Source organism: Lolium perenne, chromosome 5, assembly GCF_019359855.2.
Source record: "Lolium perenne isolate Kyuss_39 chromosome 5, Kyuss_2.0, whole genome shotgun sequence".
Classification (NCBI taxonomy): domain Eukaryota; kingdom Viridiplantae; phylum Streptophyta; class Magnoliopsida; order Poales; family Poaceae; genus Lolium; species Lolium perenne.
Window position 1 is genome coordinate 93,329,364 of NC_067248.2, and position 22,606 is coordinate 93,351,969.

Here is a 22,606-nt window from a genome sequence, read left to right on the forward strand (position 1 = left end):
AAGTGGGACCCACTGTGTTTTTGGCCGACCCACTAGCTTGTTGGGCCGGCCCACTTTCTATATGGTGGACCCCACACACTAAATGGGCCGGCCTTTTAACGGGCAAGTGGGACCCACTGTGTTTTTGGCCGGCCCACTTGCTTCTTGGGCGGCCCGATTCTTGTAAGGTGGACCCCACATGTTAAATGGGCCGGCCCATTTAACTTTTGACCAGTCAACATTAGAGGTTAGGCCCGGCCCACGTAACTAATGGACCGGCCCAGCTATATAGTTGACCGGTCAAACTATGTCATCTGGCCCGGCCCGCTTAAGACGTGGCAGGCCTCGTGTGGGCCTACCATCTACCACGGGGTTTCAGCCGGTTAACGCCGTTAACTGGCAGTTAACGGCGTCTGCCACGTGTCAGTTTGCATGACGTCAGCAGTCAACGGGCTCCCGAAAACACTTCCGCAACGGTCCGATTTTCCGTGGCGGAAGGGCGCCCAAGCGCGACGGACCGAAAAAATCGTCGTTGGACTTTGCCTGACGCAGTTTCCACAACGGAACCCATATCGTCGGGTTAGGCCCATAGGCGACGAAAAATACCCCTTAGCGGACGATTTTGAGACGTTGTCTATCAGAACTTTTCTTGTAGTGACCATGGGCGTGACGACCAACCCCACGACAACGTCTTCCACAACATGGCGCCACATGGTGATGCTCCCGCCCAAGGTCGTCAAGAGCAACCAAGGCGTGATCTCCGCAATCATCCTCGCCATGACCAACGTGGAAGAGGAGACCCACAACATGATCAAGACGAGAGGGCCATCCTTGGACATCGCCAACAACCTCGCCAAGACCCTCAACAACATCCTCCACGTGAACCAAGTGAAGCAAGTGTTCAACTCCACCGCCAACCCAATGCTATGGTTGGACGTGAAAGACCTCCTCTACCACCTCAAGCCGCAAGAGATGAAGGCAACCGTCCTCGCCGCCGTAACTTGGAAGATGAAGAGAATATGTATGGCAAACTCAAGTTCAACATGCCCAAGTTCAAGGGTGAAGACGACGCCGAGGCCTACCTCTCATGGGCACTCAAGGTGGACAAGATCTTCCGCATCCACAACTACTCCGGTGCCAAGAAAGTAGCTATGGCATCGCTTGAGTTTGAAGACTACGCCAACACTTGGTGGGAGCAAGTCCTCACTCTAAGGGAAGAAAAGGGTGAACCTCCAATTGACACTTGGGAAGAGATGAAGGAAGAGATGCATGCTCGCTTTGTACCAACCCACTATGAGACCGACCTCTTCAACAAGCTCCAAAAGTTGAAGCAAGGCACCAAGACCGTTGAGGAATTCTTCAAGGAGATGGAGTTGACTATGATGCGAGCTAACATACAAGAATCCGAGCAACAAACCATCGCTCCTTTCTTCAATGGCCTCAACTATCCCATCAAGCGAATTGTGGAGTTCCAACCTTATTCCAACATGGTTGAGTTGGTGCACCAAGCCTCCAAGGCCGAGCGCCAAGTGAATGAGGACCTCAAGTACTCCAAGTCCAAGTCATACTTCGCCTCCAAGTTCGCGACAACAACACCTCCTTCAACAAGTGTCAAGCCTACCGCATCCTCTACAACATCCAAGCAACCGACTATCCAAAGTCGCATGAAGCAAACGGTGATGAGGTCTAAGACCCCGTGTGTGGCCCGATCTTGCGAATGACCCAAGAATCAAAGGGGGAAAGAGAGGGAGAGGCGGAAGAACACGAAGAACGCGAAGAACACAACGCACACCAACCCGATACAATCGATACTTACCCTCGTGGCTCGATGGACCACGCCAATAGAATCACCACGGGAGAGACTCGAGGTAGAATCCCGGAGTGAGAGATCGGTGTTGAGGATGGAGGTAGGTGAGAGAGAGAGAGTGGCTACACTAGAATCTCACTCACATAGATCCAATCATCCAACATGGGGTGCCTTGATACAAAGGGGATTAAACCCTAGGGAGACAAAGCTCAAAGTCATGTTTAAGCCTAAATCTTGTCTAACCAGCTATGGGGGCGAGCTGGGGTCTTTTATAGGCATACAAGGCGACCTGGGTCGAAAAGGTACAAGTGGGTGGGTCAAACCCGACGGATCCGGTTTGGGGCCGGTCAGACCGGGCTGTGGAGCGGGTGGTCCGGTCACGGGTCCGGTCGACCGGTCGCAAACCGGAAACCTCGCAGATTTCCGTCCGGTTGGTCTCCGGTACGATGCAGGTGCGCCGGTCGTGGCCCGGTCTGACCGGACTACTGCGCCGGCTTTGTCCGGTCTGTGGCCGGTCGACCGGCCTGCAGGCTGGCCGGCCTGTTCCTCCCTCCTCTTCTTCCTCTTCCTTCTCCTCTTCTTCCCTTCTTCTTCTTCCTTCTTCCATGCACCATGGGGGTTCCTTCTCTCTTGGTCCTTGTCGACGTCGGCACCTATAGACATCAAGATGATAGGCATGAGGTAGCATACCATTCAAGTTGGTGTTGAGATCGACCATAGAGAGGAAAGAGTTCACCTTGACATATATGTTGGGGGTTTGTGTTGTTGGTCCACTTGGGGGACTCCTTGGCCATGGTGTAGCGTCGATGATAGTCGGGGCTTCACTTGTTGGTCTTGAGGCGTAGGTGTCCAAAGGCCACCCCGCATCATCTCCCCCCCCCCCCTTGGGGAAGAGTCGTCCTCGACTCTTGCTCCTCCTCACCGATGAGGTAGACGGGAAGGACTTGTATAGGTGCCCTTGTGTCCTTAGGGATGCTCGTCGTAGTGCAGGCGTCTTTGTTGTAGTCCATAACGGGTCTCCCATGTAGTGGTGGAGGGGCCAAGTCTCGGTCGAAGAAGAACAAGGGGAAAAACAACTTGCAAAAGGAAAGCTTGTGGATGCCAATTTGGTGACCGGCGAACAAGAGGCTCTCAATCAAATACGAAGCATCAAGTCGTTTCTCCAAAAGGCATTGGGCAAAAATAGTGATCAAAAGAGTGTCGATGTATCCAAAATGTGGGAGGACAAAATTTTGTGCAAGTAAAAGTTTGCTTTGGAAGGTGTCAAAAATGTTGTGTGTAGCATTGTCCCACACAAATGGAACAATCAAAAGGCAAGTATCGGCGGCAAAATTTGGGGCAAAATTGTTATGTGCAATGGCAAAGCTATGGAGACTTTGATATGGGCTAAGCCCAGGGATGTGCCCGATCTTCACGGATTTGAAGGGATTCGTGGGGGTAGGTGGATGAACGCGATGAACACGTGGGGGAAGCGCGGGGATAAACACACACACGGATACAATTCGAGTTTTCCCTCGTTGGCTCGAAACACCAACTCGATAGAGATTGCAGGAAAAGACCTTCCGGTAGAAGTCCCGCAAAGAGATCGACTAAACGAAGCTCGGGAGATCTAGAAGGGTGAAAAGACCGGAAGGTTTGATGGAAGTGCAAGCAAAAGACCAAATAGGTAGAAGTGCAAGCAAAAGATCAAACAAACGGTAGAAGTCACCAAAGAGATCTTCACGAGTCGATAGGAGCCCGGGTGGCGATACAAGATCATAGATCTAGGTAAGGTTCCCACAAGGGTGAGCTAAGCTCAGGTTTTCTTTCAAATCAAGTCTAATCTCAGATCTGAGCCAACTAGGCTATTTATAGGTGGGGGCGAAGAGTTAAGTTACATGCTGAAAAGTGTTGTTGTGCTGAAGTTCGCGGTGGCGGAAGTTCCGGCCATCTTGGGCGGAAGTTCCGGTCAGGGGCGGAAGTTCCGGTCCTGGGGGCCGGAAGTTCCGGCCAGGCCGGAAGTTCCGGCCAAGTTCCGAAAGTCGTCCATTTCCTTGCAGTAACATCCGGGGGCCTTTTCGTGGACTTTCGGAGCTTGGGCGGAACTTGGGCGGAAGTTCCGACCGGGCGGAAGTTCCGGTCCCTCGGGGCGGAAGTTCCGGTCCGATGCTTTTTCCTGCGCGCTGGAGGGCATCTTGGGGGCATCTTGGAGGAATCTGGCCGGAAGTTCCGGTCCTGGGGGGCGGAAGTTCCGGCCTGTGCGCTGTAGCTCCGTCTTCATCGTTTCCAGCTCTCTCTCCAACGCCTTGGTCTCCATGGCTTGTGTCTTGGTCGATGTACCTGATTGAACATAGGGTATTTGCATGAAGTAGCAAGCCATCCAAGGGGGTGTCAAAGTCATAGGTAGAGAGGAGCGAATTCACCTCTTGGCGTAGTGCTTGGGCTCGAGCTCGTGTCATTGGACCACGAGGAGGGCTTGTCGGTCTTGAGGCGGCGGTGTCCATAGGCCACCCCGTATCATCTCCCCCCCCCCCCCTTGGGAAAGAGTCATCCTCGACTCTATGTTCTCCTCTTCTCCATGATATGGTGAAAGGTCGGACACATTGAATGTGTTGCTCACCAAGTACTTGGATGTTGGTATGTCGACGACGTAGGCGTTGTCGTTGATGCGCTTGAGGACCTTGAAGGGACCATCACCTCGGGTCTTGAGCTTGGAGTTTCTTTCTTGAGGGAAGCGGTCCTTGCGAAGGTGTATCCACACTAGGTCGCCTTCATTGAAGATCCGTGCCTTTTTCTTCAAGTTTAGTCTTGTGGCTTGACGGAGAACTTGTTGCTCGATCGTTGCCCTTGTGTCTTCATGGAGTTTCTTCATGTATTGTGCTCGCTTTTCGATGTCCATGTTCACTTGCTCATGTAGCGGAAGAGGTAGGAGGTCAATCGCCGTAGGTGGTTCAAACCCGTAGACGACCATGAAGGGGCTTCTCATTGTTGTAGAGTGCTTGGCGCGGTTGTAGGCAAACTCCGCGTGTGGGATGCAATCTTCCCATGCTTTCAAATTCTTCTTGACAAGGACTCGTAGTAGTGTGGAGAGGCTTCGGTTCACCACTTCGGTTTGCCCATCGGTTTGGGGGTGCGATGATGATGAGAACAAAAGCTTGACGTTGAACTTGGCCATTAGTGTCTTCCAAAGATAACTCATGAACTTGACGTCTCGGTCGGAGACAATGCTTCTTGGTACACCGTGGAGTCTCACAATTTCCCTAAAAAACAAGGAGGCAATGTGTGAAGCATCATCCGTTCGGGAACATGGTATAAAATGAGCCATTTTTGAGAATCTATCCACTACCACAAAGATTGAATCATGACCATATTTAGTTCGAGGTAATCCTAGTACAAAGTCCATGCTTATATCGGACCAAGGAGCATAAGGAATAGGCAACGGTGTATAAAGACCACATGGATTGGAAGAGGACTTAGCTTGTAAGCATGTTGTGCACCGGCGGCAAAGGCGTTCCACGTCTCGGTACATTCTTGGCCAATAGTAGTGAGTGGATAGCATGGCATATGTCTTCTCTCGTCCAAAGTGACCCATGAGACCACCACCATGCGATTCTTGTAAGAGCAAAAGGCGAAGCGAGGACATTGGGACACAAAGTTTGGTGCCCTTGAACAAGAATCCTTGGTGCAAATAGAAATCATCGATGCCCTTTTCAATGGAACACTTTGCAAAAATTGGGCCAAAGAAGGTATCGGAGGCATATTGTTCTTTGATTTCATCAAGACCCAACACATGGAAATCCAAACGAGTGAGTAAAAGGGTGAGCTTGCGGGAAAGGGCATCCGCAACGACATTGTCCTTGCCCTTCTTGTATTTGATTACATATGGAAAGGACTCAATGAACTCAACCCATTTTGCATGTCTTTTGTTCAAAGTGTGTTGACTTTTCAAATACTTCAAAGATTCATAGTCGGAGTGAATAATGAACTCTCTTGGCCAAAGATAGTGTTGCCAAACTTCAAGAACACGAACCAAAGCGTAAAGTTCCTTGTCATAAATAGGATAGTTGAGGCGTGCGCCGTCCAACTTCTCACTATAATATGCCACGGGTTTTCCATTTTGCATGAGGACACCACCGATTCCAAGGCCACTCGCATCACATTCTATCTCAAATGTTTTAGCAAAATCGGGAAGAACAAGTAGTGGTGCCTCGGTGAGTCTCTTTTTCAATTCATCAAAAGCTTTTTGTTGTGCTTTGCCCCAAACAAACGGAACATTCTTTTTTGTAAGCTCGTTTAAAGGGCAAGCGATGGTGCTAAAATCTTTCACAAAGCGGCGGTAAAATCCGGCGAGTCCATGGAAGCTTCGAACTTGACCAACATTTGTGGGAGTGGGCCAATTGTGGATGGCCTCAACCTTGGAAGAATCAACTTCAATCCCGTTGGCGGAAACCACAAAACCAAGAAAAACCAATTTGTTTTGAGCGAAATGGCATTTTGGAAGGTTGGCAAAGAGCTTCTCGTGGCGCAAGATGCATAAGACTTCTCTCACATGTTGAACATGGTCCTCGAGATTTTTGCTATAGATGAGGATATCATCAAAGTAAACAACCACGCTCTTGCCAATGAGAGGTCGCAAAATGTGATTCATAAGACGCATAAATGTGGAAGGAGCATTGGAAAGACCAAAAGGCATGACGAGCCATTCATAGAGACCAAGCTTGGTCTTGAATGCCGTTTTCCATTCATCACCAATTGCCATGCGAATTTGGTGGTATCCACTACGCAAATCAATCTTAGAGAAAATGGTGGCACCACTCAATTCATCAAGCATGTCATCTAAACGCGGAATGGGATGTCGATAACGGACGGTAATGGCATTGATGGGTCGACAATCCATACACATCCGTTGCGTCTCATCCGGTTTAGGCACAAGAATCACGGGAACGGCACAAGGGCTAAGGCTTTCTCGAACGTACCCTTTGGCGAGGAGGTTTTGTATTTGGCGTTGAATCTCCTTTGTGTCTTCGGGGTTGGTGCGGTAGGCGGCTCGGTTTGGAAGGGGAGCGCCGGGTATGAGGTCGATGCGGTGCTCGATTCCCCGAAGCGGTGGTAGTCCATGAGGTAGCTCGTCGGGGAAGACGTCTTGGAATTCCTTCAAAATAGACAACAAAGACGAAGGCATGTTGGTTAAGTCGTTAGTCTCCTCCGAGGGGCCCTTGCAAATGAGCACGTAGTGTAGGGTGGTGGATGGGTTGTGGTGCACTTCTCTCATCTCACTCTTGGTAGCTAGGAGGACACTCTTCATCTCACTCACATATGGTTTGTGGCGCTCACTCTCTTTTTGGTGGATCACTCTCTCACCTCTCAACTCACTAGTGATAGTGGCTTCCTTAGCCCTCGCTAAAGCCTTTGCATTGTCCGCAATTACTTGGCTAGGAGTCATTGGGCGTAGGATGTAGGTCTTGTCGTTGACCTTGAAGCTATAGGCATTTGTGTAGCCATCATGGTTGGCTTTCTTGTCATATTGCCAAGGGCGACCAAGTAACATGTGGCACACCGTCATAGGCACGATGTCACAATCAACGGTGTCTTCATAAGCGCCAATCTTGAAGGATATCGTGACGGTGTGTTGGATCTTCACATTTCCATTGTCGCTTAGCCATTGCACATGGTAGGGATGGGGGTGTTTCCGGAGCGGGAGGTTGAGCTTGGTGCATAGTTCGGTGCTTGCAAGATTGTGGCAACTCCCTTGATACGCGTAGATGCACACGTCCGTTGGGAACCCCAAGTGGAAGGTATGATGCGTATAGAAGCAAGTTTCCCTCAGTATGAAACCAAGGTTTAATCGAACCAGTAGGAGCCAAGAAGCACGTTGAAGGTTGATGGTCGTGAAATGTGATGCGGCGCAACACCAGGGATTCCGGCGCCAACGCGGAACCTGCACAACACAACCCAAGTACTTTGTCCCAACGAAACAGTGAGGTTGTCAATCTCACCGGCTTGCTGTAACAAAGGATTAAACGTATCGAGTGGAAGATGTTTGCAAAGAAAACAGTAAACACAATTGCAGTAGATTGTATGCTATGTAAAGAATAGGACCAGGGTCCACAGTTCACTAGAGGTGTCTCTCCCATAAGATAAAGGCATGTTGGGTGAACAAATTACAGTCGGGCAATTGACAAATAGAGAAAGGCATAACAATGCATATACATGATATGATAAATATAGTGAGATTTAATTGGGCATTACGACAAAGTACATAGACCGCCATCCAACTGCATCTATGCCTAAAAAGTCCACCTTCAGGTTATCATCCGAACCCCCTCCAGTATTAAGTTGCAAAGCAACAGACAATTGCATTAAGTATGGTGCGTAATGTAATCAACAACTACATCCTTAGACATAGCATCAATGTTTTATCCCTAGTGGCAACAGCACATCCACAACCTTAGAACTTTCATCACTTTGTCCCAGATTCAATGGAGGCATGAACCCACTATCGAGCATAAATACTCCCTCTTGGAGTTAAGAGTAAAAACTTGGCCAGAGCCTCTACTAATAACGGAGAGCATGCAAGATCATAAACAACACATGAACAATAGATTGATAATCACCATAATCATAGTACTCTCTATCCATCGGATCCCGACAAACACAACATATAGAATTACATATAGATGATCTTGATCATGTTAGGCAGCTCACAAGATCCAACAATGAAGCACAACAAGGAGAAGACGACCATCTAGCTACTGCTATGGACCCATGGTCCAGGGGTGAACTACTCACTCATCACTCCGGAGGCGACCATGGCGGTGTAGAGTCCTCCGGGAGATGAATCCCCTCTCCGGCAGGGTGCCGGAGGCGATCTCCAGAATCCCCCGAGATGGGATTCGCGGCGGCGGCGTCTCTGTAAGGTTTTCCGTATCGTGGCTCTCGGTGCTGGGGTTTCGCGACGGAAGCTTTAAGTAGGCGGAGGGTCAACGCGGGGGCCACACGAGGGGCCCCGGGGGGTAGGTCGGTGCGGCCGGGGCACTGGGCCGCGCCGGCCTCCCTCTGGCCGCCTCGTGGCCCCACTTCGTTAGGTCTTCGGTCTTACTGGAAGCTTTGTGCAAAAATAGGACCCTGGGCGAAAGTTTCGTCCAATTCCGAGAATATTTCTTTACTAGGATTTCTGAAACCAAAAGCAATGAGAAAACAAGCTGGCTCTTCGGCATCTTGTTAATAGGTTAGTTCCAGGAAAATGCATAAATATGACATATAATGTGCATAAAACATGTAGGTATCATCAATAAAGTAGCATGGAACATAAGAAATTATCGATACGTTGGAGACGTATCAGCATCCCCAAGCTTAGTTCTGCTCGTCCCGAGCAGGTAAAACGATAACAAAGATAATTTCTGAAGTGACATGCCATCATAATCTTGATCATACTATTTGTAAACATATGTAATGAATGCAGCGATCAAAGCAAAGGTAATGACATGAGTAAACAACTGAATCATATGACAAAGACTTTTCATGAATAGTACTTCAAGACAAGCATCAATAAGTCTTGCATAAGAGTTAACTCATAAAGCAATAAATCAAAGTAAAGGTGTTGAAGCAACACATAGGAAGATTAAGTTTCAGCGGTTGCTTTCAACTTGTAACATGTATATCTCATGGATATTGTCAACATAAAGTAATATAATAAGTGCAATATGCAAGTATGTAGGAATCAATGCACAGTTCACACAAGTGTTTGCTTCTTAAGGTGGAAGGAGATAGGTAAACTGACTCAACAATAAAAGTAAAAGAAAGGTCCTTCAAAGAGGAAAGCATCGATTGCTGTATTTGTGCTAGAGCTTTTATTTTGAAAACATGAAACAATTTTGTCAACGGTAGTAATAAAGCATATGAGTTATGAAAATTATATCTTACAAGTTGCAAGCCTCACGCATAGTATACTAATAGTGCCCGCACCTCGTCCTACTTAACTTGGACTACCGGGTCTTTGCATGCCATGTTTCAACCAAGTGTCACAAAGGGGTACCTCCATGCCGCCTGTACAAAGGTCTAAGGAGAATGCTCGCATTTCGGATTTCTCGCTTTTGATTATTCTCAACTTAGACACCATACCGGGACAACATGGACAACAGATAATGGACTCCTCTTAAATGCATAAGCATGTAGCAATGATTATTGTTCTCATATGAGATTGAGGATATATGTCCAAAACTGAAACTTCAACCATGATTCATGGCTTTAGTTAGCGGCCCAATGTTCTTCTCTAACAATTTTGCATGCTCCAACCACCAAAATGATAGACCTTCAGACAAGACGGACATGCATAGCAACTCACATGATATTCAACAATAGTTGATGGCGTTCCCCAGAAGCATGGTTATCGCACAACAGGCAACTTAATAAAATATAAAGTGCATAAGTACATATTCAATACTACGATAGTTTTTAAGGCTATTTTGTCCCATGAGCTATATATTGCAAAGGTGAATGATGGAATTTTAAAGGTAGCACTCAAGCAATTTACTTTGGAATGGCGGAGAAATACCATGTAGTAGGTAGGTATGGTGGACACAAATGGCATAGTAGTTGGCTCAAGGATTTTGGATGCATGAGAAGTATTCCCTCTCGATACAAGGTTTAGGCTAGCAAGGTTATTTGAAGCAAACTCAAGGATGAACAAGTGCAGCAAAACTCACATAAAAGACATATTGTAAACATTATAAGACTCTACACTGTCTTCCTTGTTGTTCAAAACTCAATACTAGATATTATCTAGACCTTAGAGAAACCAAATATGCAAATCAAATTTTAGCAAGCTCTATGTATTTCTTCATTAATGGGTGCAAAGTATATGATGCAAGAGCTTAAACATGAGCACAACAATTGCCAAGTATCACATTATCCAAGACATTTTTAGAATTACTACATGTAGCATTTTCCAATTCCAACCATATAACAATTTAACGAAGAAGAAACTTCGCCTTGAACATTATGAGTAAAGCCTAAGGACACATGTGTCCATATGCAACAGCGGAGCGTGTCTCTCTCCCACAAAGTGAATGCTAGGATCCATCTTATTCAAACAAAAACAAAAACGAAAACAAACCGACGCTCCAAGTAAAGAACACAAGATGTGATTGAATAAAAATATAGTTTCGGGGAGGAACCTGATGATGTTGTCGATGAAGAAGGATGCCTTGGGCATCCCCAAGCTTAGACGCTTGAGTCTTCTTAAAATATGCAGGGGTGAACCACGGGGGCATCCCCAAGCTTAGAGCTTTCACTCCTCTTGATCATAGTATATCATTCTCCTCTCTTGACCCTTGAAAACTTCCTTCACACCAAACTTCAAGCAAACTCATTAGAGGGTTAGTGCACAATTAATAATTCACTCATTCAGAGGTGACACAATCATTATTTTCACTTCTGGACATTGCATAATGCTACTGGACATTAGTGGATCAAAGAAATAAATCCAACATAGCAAAAGAGGCAATGCGAAATAAAAGGCAGAATCTGTCAAAAACAGAACAGTCCGTAAAGACGAATTTAGAAATGGCACCAGACTTGCTCAAATGGAAAAACTCAAAACTAATGAAAGTTGCGTACATATCTGAGGATCACGCTCGTAAATTGGCAGATTTTTTCGAATTTTCTACAGAGAATTGTGCCCAGATTCGTGACAGACAGCAATGCTGTTTCTGCGCAGCGATCCCAAATATAACATCAACTTTGACATAGAAACTTTACTTGGCACAAAAACATGATAAGGAGAGGTTGCTACAGTAGTAAACAACTTCCAAGACTCAATAAAACAAAAAATTGCTGTAGGTAAAAACATGGGTTGTCTCCCATAAGCGCTTTTCTTTAACGCCTTTCAGCTAGGCGCAGAAAGTGCAAATCAAGTAACATCGAGAGATGAAGCATCAACATCATTACCAGGGGTGTTGGGAGTTTTCTCAACCAAGCATAGTATATTTGATATATAAGTTTTAGCGTCTCCCTTTTCATTAGTCTTAGGCTTGCTACTCTCATCGAACAAATTTTCAGGAACAAGCCAAGCATAGTTATTTTCTAGTGCATCATTCATAGCTAGGAGTTTACATGGTATTGGTGCTTTGATTTCCCCACCATCATTAATGTTATTAGTGTACATTATTCTATCCATGTCCATTTTTTCAAGGAGACCAATAAAATTGGTATGAGAACCTAGCATATTAAATTTAGCAAAAACCTTTCTAGCCTCTCTTGCTAGACCACCAAATTCTCTAAGAAGGGTTTCTAAAACAAAATCTTTCTTTTCCCCTTCTTCCATATCACCAAGTGTAAGAAACATGTGTTGGATTATAGGATTGAGATTAACAAATTTAGTTTCCAACATGCGAACTAAAGCAGCAGCAGCAATTTCATAGGTAGGTGCAAGTTCTACCAAGTGTCTATCTTCAAAATCTTCAGTGATACTAACATGATTGAAAAATTCTTCTATATTATTTCTCCCAACTATGGACCCACGTCCTACCGGTATGTCTTTTGTGGTGAAATTAAAAGGAAACATGATGCAATAAGCAAAAAGTAAACAAAGCGAATAAAGTAAAGACAAGTAACTAATTTTTTTGTGTTTTTGATATAGAGAGCAAAACAGTAAATAAAGTAAAACTAGCAACTAATTTTTTTGTGTTTTGATTTAGTGCAGCAAACAAAGTAGTAAATAAAATAAAGCAAGACAATAACAAAGTAAAGAGATTGAGAAGTGGAGACTCCCCTTGCAGCGTGTCTTGATCTCCCCGGCAACGGCGCCAGAAATTTAGCTTGATACGCGTAGATGCACACGTCCGTTGGGAACCCCAAGTGGAAGGTATGATGCGTATAGAAGCAAGTTTCCCTCAGTATGAAACCAAGGTTTAATCGAACCAGTAGGAGCCAAGAAGCACGTTGAAGGTTGATGGTCGCGAAATGTGATGCGGCGCAACACCGAGGATTCGGCGCCAACGCGGAACCTGCACAACACAACCCAAGTACTTTGTCCCAACGAAACAGTGAGGTTGTCAATCTCACCGGCTTGCTGTAACAAAGGATTAAACGTATCGAGTGGAAGATGTTTGCAAAGAAAACAGTAAACACAATTGCAGTAGATTGTATGCTATGTAAAGAATAGGACCGGGGTCCACAGTTCACTAGAGGTGTCTCTCCCATAAGATAAAAGCATGTTGGGTGAACAAATTACAGTCGGGCAATTGACAAATAGAGAAAGGCATAACAATGCATATACATGATATGATAAATATAGTGAGATTTAATTGGGCATTACGACAAAGTACATAGACCGCCATCCAACTGCATCTATGCCTAAAAAGTCCACCTTCAGGTTATCATCCGAACCCCTCCGGTATTAAGTTGCAAAGCAACAGACAATTGCATTAAGTATGGTGCGTAATGTAATCAACAACTACATCCTTAGACATAGCATCAATGTTTTATCCCTAGTGGCAACAGCACATCCACAACCTTAGAACTTTCTCCTCACTGTCCCAGATTCAATGGAGGCATGAACCCACTATCGAGCATAAATACTCCCTCTTGGAGTTAAGAGTAAAAACTTGGCCAGAGCCTCTACTAATAACGGAGAGCATGCAAGATCATAAACAACACATGAACAATAGATTGATAATCACCATAATCATAGTACTCTCTATCCATCGGATCCCGACAAACACAACATATAGAATTACATATAGATGATCTTGATCATGTTAGGCAGCTCACAAGATCCAACAATGAAGCACAACAAGGAGAAGACGACCATCTAGCTACTGCTATGGACCCATGGTCCAGGGGTGAACTACTCACTCATCACTCCGGAGGCGACCATGGCGGTGTAGAGTCCTCCGGGAGATGAATCCCCTCTCCGGCAGGGTGCCGGAGGCGATCTCCAGAATCCCCCGAGATGGGATTCGCGGCGGCGGCGTCTCTGTAAGGTTTTCCGTATCGTGGCTCTCGGTACTGGGGGTTTCGCGACGGAAGCTTTAAGTAGGCGGAGGGTCAACGCGGGGGGCCACACGAGGGGCCCAGGGGGTAGGTCGGCGCGGCCAGGGCCTGGGCCGCGCCGGCCTCCCTCCTGGCCGCCTCGTGGCCCCACTTCGTTAGGTCTTCGGTCTTCTGGAAGCTTTGTGCAAAAATAGGACCCTGGGCGAAAGTTTCGTCCAATTCCGAGAATATTTCTTTACTAGGATTTCTGAAACCAAAAACAGCAGAAAAAGAATCGGCTCTTCGGCATCTTGTTAATAGGTTAGTTCCAGAAAATGCATAAATATGACATATAATGTGCATAAAACATGTAGGTATCATCAATAAAGTAGCATGGAACATAAGAAATTATCGATACGTTGGAGACGTATCATCCCTCCATCGATGATAACCTTTATTGACTTGCCATTGATTCCGGCTCTTGTTTGGAAGATATTGCACCTTTGGTCTTCATTGGGAAGTGCATGGGTTGTCAACACTTTGGTCACCACAAGAGAAGGGCTTGCATCATGCACACATAGGACTTGCTCTTGGTCTTCCAAGGCATCATCTTCATGAGAGGTTGCGGCTTGTACCAAGGCTTCATATTCACCTTCACTCAAGTACTCCACATCTCCATCATCTCGAGTGATCATAACTCTTGTGTTCTTGCATTCAAAGGATTTATGTCCTTGAGCACCACACTTGAAGCAAGTGATGTTACTAGATCCAGTGGAAGCTTTGGAGGACATGGTTGATTGCTCCGGCTTGAAGCTTGTTGTCTTGATGGCACTTCTTGCTTGCTTTGGAGGATCCTTGGAGGTAAGTGTACTTGTGTTCTTGATGCTTGAGGAGGCATTCATAGCATTTCTTGCGGCGAAGAAGGTCTTTGTCTTTGCACTTGCTAAGTCTTCTCGCACTTGGCGCTCGGCCCTTGTTGCTTGGTGGAGTAGCTCAACCATGTTTTTGTAAGGCAAGAATTCCACTATCCTCTTGACGGGGATGTTCAAGCCATTCAAGAATCTTGCCATAGTTTGCTCTTCTCGCTCATCCACATTTGCACTCATCATGGTCATGTGCATCTCCTTGTAATATTCCTCAACGGACTTGTAGCTTTGCTTGAGTTGAGTGAGCTTGTTGAAGAGGTCACGCTTGTGGTGAGTTGGTACAAAGCGGGTGTGCATGACTTCTTGCATCTCTTCCCATGTGTCAATGGGTGCTAAGTCTTCCTTCTCACGCTTCTTGTTGACCTCTTCCCACCAAACATTTGCATATCCTTCAAACTCAAGTGATGCCATGGCAACTTTCTTTGCTTCGGAGAAGTTGTGGATGCGGAATATCTTATCAACCTTGAGGACCCAAGACAAGTATGCGTCGGGATCTTCCTCTCCTTGGAACTTGGGCATGGTGAATTTGAGCTTCCCAAAGATTTCTTCCTCATTGCGGTCATTGCATCTATGATATGGGCTAAGCCCAGGGATGTGCCCGATCTTCACGGATTTGAAGGGATTCGTGGGGGTAGGTGGATGAACGCGATGAACACGTGGGGGAAGCGCGGGGATAAACACACACACGGATACAATTCGAGTTTTCCCTCGTTGGCTCGAAACACCAACTCGATAGAGATTGCAGGAAAAGACCTTCCGGTAGAAGTCCCGCAAAGAGATCGACTAAACGAAGCTCGGGAGATCTAGAAGGGTGAAAAGACCGGAAGGTTTGATGGAAGTGCAAGCAAAAGACCAAATAGGTAGAAGTGCAAGCAAAAGATCAAACAAACGGTAGAAGTCACCAAAGAGATCTTCACGAGTCGATAGGAGCCCGGGTGGCGATACAAGATCATAGATCTAGGTAAGGTTCCCACAAGGGTGAGCTAAGCTCAGGTTTTCTTTCAAATCAAGTCTAATCTCAGATCTGAGCCAACTAGGCTATTTATAGGTGGGGGCGAAGAGTTAAGTTACATGCTGAAAAGTGCTGTTGTGCTGAAGTTCGCGGTGGCGGAAGTTCCGGCCATCTTGGGCGGAAGTTCCGGTCAGGGGCGGAAGTTCCGGTCCTGGGGGCCGGAAGTTCCGGCCAGGCCGGAAGTTCCGGCCAAGTTCCGAAAGTCGTCCATTTCCTTGCAGTAACATCCAGGGGCCTTTTCGTGGACTTTCGGAGCTTGGGCGGAACTTGGGCAGAAGTTCCGACCGGGCGGAAGTTCCGGTCCCTCGGGGCGGAAGTTCCGGTCCGATGCTTTTTCCTGCGCGCTGGAGGGCATCTTGGGGGCATCTTGGAGGAATCTGGCCGGAAGTTCCGGTCCTGGGGGGCGGAAGTTCCGGCCTTTGCGCTGTAGCTCCGTCTTCATCGTTTCCAGCTCTCTCTCCAACGCCTTGGTCTGCATGGCTTGTGTCTTGGTCGATGTACCTGATTGAACATAGGGTATTTGCATGAAGTAGCAAGCCATCCAAGGGGGTGTCAAAGTCATAGGTAGAGAGGAGCGAATTCACCTCTTGGCGTAGTGCTTGGGCTCGAGCTCGTGTCATTGGACCACGAGGAGGGCTTGTCGGTCTTGAGGCGGCGGTGTCCATAGGCCACCCCGTATCATCTCTCCCCCCCCCCCTTGGGAAAGAGTCGTCCTCGACTCTATGTTCTCCTCATCTCCATGATATGGTGAAAGGTCGGACACATTGAATGTGTTGCTCACCAAGTACTTGGATGTTGGTATGTCGACGACGTAGGCGTTGTCGTTGATGCGCTTGAGGACCTTGAAGGGACCATCACCTCGGGGCTTGAGCTTGGAGTTTCTTTCTTGAGGGAAGCGGTCCTTGCGAAGGTGTATCCACACTAGGTCGCCTTCATTGAAGATCCGTGCCTTTTTCTTCAAGTTTAGTCTTGTGGCTTGACGGAGAACTTGTTGCTCGATCGTTGCCCTTGTGTCTTCATGGAGTTTCTTCATGTATTGTGCTCGCTTGTCGATGTCCATGTTCACTTGCTCATGTAGCGGAAGAGGTAGGAGGTCAATCTCCGTAGGTGGTTCAAACCCGTAGACGACCATGAAGGGGCTTCTCATTGTTGTAGAGTGCTTGGCGCGGTTGTAGGCAAACTCCGCGTGTGGGATGCAATCTTCCCATGCTTTCAAATTCTTCTTGACAAGGACTCGTAGTAGTGTGGAGAGGCTTCGGTTCACCACTTCGGTTTGCCCATCGGTTTGGGGGTGCGATGATGATGAGAACAAAAGCTTGACGTTGAACTTGGCCATTAGTGTCTTCCAAAGATAACTCATGAACTTGACGTCTCGGTCGGAGACAATGCTTCTTGGTACACCGTGGAGTCTCACAATTTCCCTAAAAAACAAGGAGGCAATGTGTGAAGCATCATCCGTTCGGGAACATGGTATAAAATGAGCCATTTTTGAGAATCTATCCACTACCACAAAGATTGAATCATGACCATATTTAGTTCGAGGTAATCCTAGTACAAAGTCCATGCTTATATCGGACCAAGGAGCATAAGGAATAGGCAACGGTGTATAAAGACCACATGGATTGGAAGAGGACTTAGCTTGTAAGCATGTTGTGCACCGGCGGCAAAGGCGTTCCACGTCTCGGTACATTCTTGGCCAATAGTAGTGAGTGGATAGCATGGCATATGTCTTCTCTCGTCCAAAGTGACCCATGAGACCACCACCATGCGATTCTTGTAAGAGCAAAAGGCGAAGCGAGGACATTGGGACACAAAGTTTGTTGCCCTTGAACAAGAATCCTTGGTGCAAATAGAAATCATCGATGCCCTTTTCAATGGAACACTTTGCAAAAATTGGGCCAAAGAAGGTATCGGAGGCATATTGTTCTTTGATTTCATCAAGACCCAACACATGGAAATCCAAACGAGTGAGTAAAAGGGTGAGCTTGCGGGAAAGGGCATCCGCAACGACATTGTCCTTGCCCTTCTTGTATTTGATTACATATGGAAAGGACTCAATGAACTCAACCCATTTTGCATGTCTTTTGTTCAAAGTATGTTGACTTTTCAAATACTTCAAAGATTCATGGTCGGAGTGAATAATGAACTCTCTTGGCCAAAGATAGTGTTGCCAAACTTCAAGAACACGAACCAAAGCGTAAAGTTCCTTGTCATAAATAGGATAGTTGAGGCATGCGCCGTCCAACTTCTCACTATAATATGCCACGGGTTTTCCATTTTGCATGAGGACACCACCGATTCCAAGGCCACTCGCGTCACATTCTATCTCAAATGTTTTAGCAAAATCGGGAAGAACAAGTAGTGGTGCCTCGGTGAGTCTCTTTTTCAATTCATCAAAAGCTTTTTGTTGTGCTTTGCCCCAAACAAACGGAACATTCTTTTTTGTAAGCTCGTTTAAAGGGCAAGCGATGGTGCTAAAATCTTTCACAAAGCGGCGGTAAAATCCGGCGAGTCCATGGAAGCTTCGAACTTGACCAACATTTGTGGGAGTGGGCCAATTGTGGATGGCCTCAACCTTGGAAGAATCAACTTCAATCCCGTTGGCGGAAACCACAAAACCAAGAAAAACCAATTTGTTTTGAGCGAAATGGCATTTTGGAAGGTTGGCAAAGAGCTTCTCGTGGCGCAAGATGCATAAGACTTCTCTCACATGTTGAACATGGTCCTCGAGATTTTTGCTATAGATGAGGATATCATCAAAGTAAACAACCACGCTCTTGCCAATGAGAGGTCGCAAATGTGATTCATAAGACGCATAAAAGTGGAAGGAGCATTGGAAAGACCAAAAGGCATGACGAGCCATTCATAGAGACCAAGCTTGGTCTTGAATGCCGTTTTCCATTCATCACCAATTGCCATGCGAATTTGGTGGTATCCACTACGCAAATCAATCTTAGAGAAAATGGTGGCACCACTCAATTCATCAAGCATGTCATCTAAACGCGGAATGGGATGTCGATAACGGACGGTAATGGCATTGATGGGTCGACAATCCATACACATCCGTTGCGTCTCATCCGGTTTAGGCACAAGAATCACGGGAACGGCACAAGGGCTAAGGCTTTCTCGAACGTACCCTTTGGCGAGGAGGTTTTGTATTTGGCGTTGAATCTCCTTTGTGTCTTCGGGGTTGGTGCGGTAGGCGGCTCGGTTTTGAAGGGGAGCGCCGGGTATGAGGTCGATGCGGTGCTCGATTCCCCGAAGCGGTGGTAGTCCATGAGGTAGCTCGTCGGGGAAGACGTCTTGGAATTCCTTCAAAATAGACAACAAAGACGAAGGCATGTTGGTTAAGTCGTTAGTCTCCTCCGAGGGGCCCTTGCAAATGAGCACGTAGTGTAGGGTGGTGGATGGGTTGTGGTGCACTTCTCTCATCTCACTCTTGGTAGCTAGGAGGACACTCTTCATCTCACTCACATATGGTTTGTGGCGCTCACTCTCTTTTTGGTGGATCACTCTCTCACCTTTCAACTCACTAGTGATAGTGGCTTCCTTAGCCCTCGCTAAAGCCTTTGCATTGTCCGCAATTACTTGGCTAGGAGTCATTGGGCGTAGGATGTAGGTCTTGTCGTTGACCTTGAAGCTATAGGCATTTGTGTAGCCATCATGGTTGGCTTTCTTGTCATATTGCCAAGGGCGACCAAGTAACATGTGGCACACCATCATAGGCACGACGTCACAATCAACGGTGTCTTCATAAGCGCCAATCTTGAAGGATATCGTGACGGTGTGTTGGATCTTCACATTTCCATTGTCGCTTAGCCATTGCACATGGTAGGGATGGGGGTGTTTCCGGAGCGGGAGGTTGAGCTTGGTGCATAGTTCGGTGCTTGCAAGATTGTGGCAACTCCCTCCATCGATGATAACCTTTATTGACTTGCCATTGATTCCGGCTCTTGTTTGGAAGATATTGCACCTTTGGTCTTCATTGGGAAGTGCATGGGTTGTCAACACTTTGGTCACCACAAGAGAAGGGCTTGCATCATGCACACATAGGACTTGCCCTTGGTCTTCCAAGGCATCATCTTCATGAGAGGTTGCGGCTTGTACCAAGGCTTCATATTCACCTTCACTCAAGTACTCCACATCTCCATCATCTCGAGTGATCATAACTCTTGTGTTCTTGCATTCAAAGGATTTATGTCCTTGAGCACCACACTTGAAGCAAGTGATGTTACTAGATCCAGTGGAAGCTTTGGAGGACATGGTTGATTGCTCCGGCTTGAAGCTTGTTGTCTTGATGGCACTTCTTGCTTGCTTTGGAGGATCCTTGGAGGTAAGTGTACTTGTGTTCTTGATGCTTGAGGAGGCATTCATAGCATTTCTTGCGGCGAAGAAGGTCTTTGTCTTTGCACTTGCTAAGTCTTCTCGCACTTGGCGCTCGGCCCTTGTTGCTTGGTGGAGTAGCTCAACCATGTTTTTGTAAGGCAAGAATTCCACTATCCTCTTGACGGGGATGTTCAAGCCATTCAAGAATCTTGCCATAGTTTGCTCTTCTCGCTCATCCACATTTGCACTCATCATGGTCATGTGCATCTCCTTGTAATATTCCTCAACGGACTTGTAGCTTTGCTTGAGTTGAGTGAGCTTGTTGAAGAGGTCACGCTTGTGGTGAGTTGGTACAAACCGGGTGTGCATGACTTCTTGCATCTCTTCCCATGTGTCAATGGGTGCTAAGTCTTCCTTCTCACGCTTCTTGTTGACCTCTTCCCACCAAACATTTGCATATCCTTCAAACTCAAGTGATGCCATGGCAACTTTCTTTGCTTCGGAGAAGTTGTGGATGCGGAATATCTTATCAACCTTGAGGACCCAAGACAAGTATGCGTCGGGATCTTCCTCTCCTTGGAACTTGGGCATGGTGAATTTGAGCTTCCCAAAGATTTCTTCCTCATTGCGGTCATTGCGTCTAGGAGGTGGTCTTTCTTCACCATGAGCTTGACGTTGTTGAGGTTGAGGTTGTGGACCTTGAGCATCTTCATTGTTGTTTCTTTGTTGTTGAGGAGGAGGTGGTCTTCCATGACCTTCATCTTGATCATCATTGTTGTGGCGTTGATGAGGCCTCACACTTTCTTCACTTGATGCTTGGTGATGATTTGAGTCTTCTTCCATCTCAACATCTCGTGCTTGATGAGGTGGTCTTCTACCATGAGGGCGATCATCATGATGACGACGGTTGTCTTGACCTTGACGCCGTGGTGCCCTATCACGAGGAGGTTGATCAACATTGATGATGCGGCGGTCTTGGTTCACTTCTTGTTCGGCATTAGGGTGGTGCCTTTGAGCATTGGCCACTTGAGATGGGCGAGGTTGCCCTTGATGATGTCGTGCCTCTTGCTCTTGGCGGAGCCTTTCTTGCTCACGTGCATGAAGGAGATCTTGATCATGACGAAGACGTTGTTGTTCCTCTTGGAATTGAGCATGGAGATGTTCTTGTTGAAGGCGTTCTTCTTCAAGGCGTAGACGTTCGTGGACAAGTCGAAGTCGTGCTTGCTCCGCTTCTTGAGCTTGTTGTTGAAGCACTTGAGCATCCACATTATGGTGGCGTGGGTTTTGATTGGAATCATGATGCGACGATGTAGGAGCTCATGACCTTGAGCTATGAGAGCGCGAAGACCTTGAATGGTGTCTTCTATCTTCTTGACGGTTGAGTGTATGGAGGATGTTGTCCAACGCCGTCTTCATTTCTCTTGTTTCTTGACCTTGTATGGCGAGTGTTGCCTTCAACTCATTGCCTTGAGTTTCAATCTTCTCATTGAGTTCTTGAACTTGATTGTTGAGGTCAATCCTTTGCACTTGAGCTCTTTCTTCATAGCGGACGTTGGTATCCTTGAGCATGGCTTCAAATTGATTGAGCTTGGCGTGGACGGCTTGAGTAGCTATCCAATGTTGGTGCCGCGTCATCGGTAGTTGGTTCCCTTCTCCACTAGACATGGTTACAACTAAAACAAGAACTATGTGGTGGGTGGTTAGGAAAGACTACCAAAAGTGTCAAAACTTGCAAACCAAAATCGAAAAGGTGTTTCAAGTCGAGGAACAACCGATATGTATGCACACACACAAAACAAAACTCTATATGGTGTTAGGTATGGATGTGGAAAGCCAAATGGAAGAACCAAACGAAAAGTCTATTGTCAAAAGTGGGTAAGATCCAAAAGTCACAAGTCAAAGGCGGTGATCACAAAAGGCATACACAAGGTGGAACACACACGTGGGACAAAATGGGGTTAGCGCGACGGAAAATGAGCACGAACAAAATTGGTCCTAACGAAGACTACTAGCTCGGTGTCACGCTAATGCAAGAGAGACCGTGGCTTGGTTGCAAAATTGAGAAGCAACAAGATTTGCGCAAGACGCCTCTCTTCTCTTTTCTCTCTTTTGCTTATAGGCTTTGGACTCTTTTGTGTATAGGTGTCACTCACACTCTTTTTCTTTTTCTTTTTCTCTTTTTTTTTGTATGCTTAGAAGCTTTTTTTTTCTCACTATCTATGTAAGTATGTCACACTTCTTTTGCCTATCTTTGCACACGAGCTTGCTTCGTAGCTTTGCTCAACACACGCACACCCTCACGGTCGGGACGCTTGCGCAATGCTTCACAACACTAGAAAGCCACTCTCGATAGGAAAGGTACGCAAAGGAAGCTAAGGCTACAAGTTAGGGGGCAAGTTATACCACTTGATGACGGTGGCCGACGATGTTGAACTTGCTATGGTGGAAGGTGTCAAATGAACCGCTTGGATCCTCGGGGTGCCGTCGTCGTAGTTGATGTTGCGGAAGCTTAGTGGTAGCTGAAATGGCACACACAACGAAGTCCAAACACAAGGGGTTAGTGCCAAAACGAAAAACGAAGTGTGCTGTCAAAAATTCGGCCAG